General features: G+C 38.8%; 1 protein-coding gene across 1 annotated transcript in view; it reads right to left on the bottom strand.

The window, feature by feature from the left end:
• Positions 1-1,801, bottom strand: part of THADA (THADA armadillo repeat containing) — a 135,324-nt gene that overhangs the window by 96,540 nt on the left and 36,983 nt on the right. The gene's annotated exons all lie outside the window — the stretch shown is intronic.

The raw sequence follows: 1,801 nt of genomic DNA, 5'->3' as shown, positions 1-1,801 counted from the left end.
GGGGAAGGAACTACTTTGTTTTAATATACGAATTTTGTTCCTACAAAACAAGTTTAGAGGTCCTGAAGAGAAGTGCCCGAGTGCAGCTGCACCCTAGGGCTGTGGCTGCAGGGAGCTGTGCAGCAACGGTGACACCTCGTGGTGCCAAACCACTGAAACACGGACCTCTTCCCAAGCACAACCTACCTTACGCCCACCGGCGGGGTTCAGAGGAATAAGCTTTACAAACAAAACAGCCAAACAACCTCTACACCACTGTCCTTTCTAAATCAGTATCTCCTGTAGAAACAGGAGTCAGAAACTTGAAATCAAATCCCTGCCTCTGTTTTCATACCTCCTGTCTCTCACTGACCTGTCTTGAGGAGGGTTTTTCTGTTCCCTGTTTCATGGTATTGATGACTGCATGTGGGAAACAGGAGAACTGACAACGTACAACGATTAATGCAAAATTGCTAAATTAAGAGAAAGAAAAAGAAGCCAGCCCAGCTTTAACATCTTTTGGTCAAAATGACTCCAAATAAATTACTGTAAACTAAAAGCTTCAGAGAAGCAAGTCGACAGTGCCAGTTACATAAAAGTTAACACTGTTTTTAATTAATTCAACTATACTAAAGTTTACTTTCCTTTATTCTGGTATCTCCATCCCCAACAGATGCTCAAATGCAGTACTTTCTGCAACTTCACAAACAGAAATCTCGGATTACATATCTCATCACACTGCATGTATTTGAGAAGTCAGCTTGCCTTCCCACTGCAGAAGTTACTGTGAAGTTTTTCCCTAGTGTACAAGCTTAAAAAGATGAGGTATGTATCTCTTTCAGTAAGTGCTCAATATTGAAATTTAAAATACCTAACTTTAAATGCTGTTACAAAAACAAAGTGAGAAGGCAAGAAATAAGAAATGCTTTTTATTGCTGTGCTTGGGTGTCAGAGGTTATGGGAGTGAATTCCAGGTTTGGGTCAGAAGTGACTTGGGTTTATGACAAAGCAGGGATAATTTCATGCAGTAAGGGAGATGACATTTCAAAATGTTTTGGGGGGAAGAGTTATTTTCTAAGGGAAATCTCCCTCCAATCTCCCACCTGTATTTCTTCCTCATATTCAAACATGCATAGTAACTACTTTTTCAAATGACACCTGAAATTTATTTCAAACAGCTAAAATGGCACATATCTATCCTCTAAAAGAGGATAGTTCTAGAAAAGTGAAAAGAAATATCTCCCTCCAATCTCCCACCTGTATTTCTTCCTCATATTCATATATGCATAGTAACTAATTTTTTTAAGTGACACCTGAAACTGATTATTTCTAACAGCTAAAATGGCACATATCTATCATCTAGAAAGATGAAAGGTAGGTCTAAGTCTAGAAAGTTAGATCTATCATCTAAATGATGAAAGACTAGCATAATCCCAGGACATTTAGTTTCTCATAGTGTGCATGAAAATTATATTAGCTACATAGATCAACACTAAGGAACCACTGTATAATAAGTTAAAAAAAAAAGTGGAATTTTTGAAGGTAACAATTGCCTTCTTTCAGAAATTGTATACCTCATCAGTGACTTGAAAACCCATCAGGAATTTCTGAAATGGTTACCATAATATCCATAGTGCGACCACTCTACGGCCCCACAGACTCACCCAGGAGTATTTTTAAATGAGTTTATTCTGCATCTGGCATTATTTTCACATCCCTATTAGAGCAGGAACCTCAGCTACAGAGCACAGGGCACAGGCATGCTTCATTTGCAGCAGAATCTAAAGGAAGGAGCTGAAGGCCAAAGAAAACATGGGGATGC

Source organism: Antrostomus carolinensis, unplaced genomic scaffold (assembly GCF_000700745.2).
Source record: "Antrostomus carolinensis isolate BGI_N321 unplaced genomic scaffold, ASM70074v2 scaffold4477, whole genome shotgun sequence".
Classification (NCBI taxonomy): domain Eukaryota; kingdom Metazoa; phylum Chordata; class Aves; order Caprimulgiformes; family Caprimulgidae; genus Antrostomus; species Antrostomus carolinensis.
This window is presented reverse-complemented; position numbering and strand designations above follow the sequence as displayed.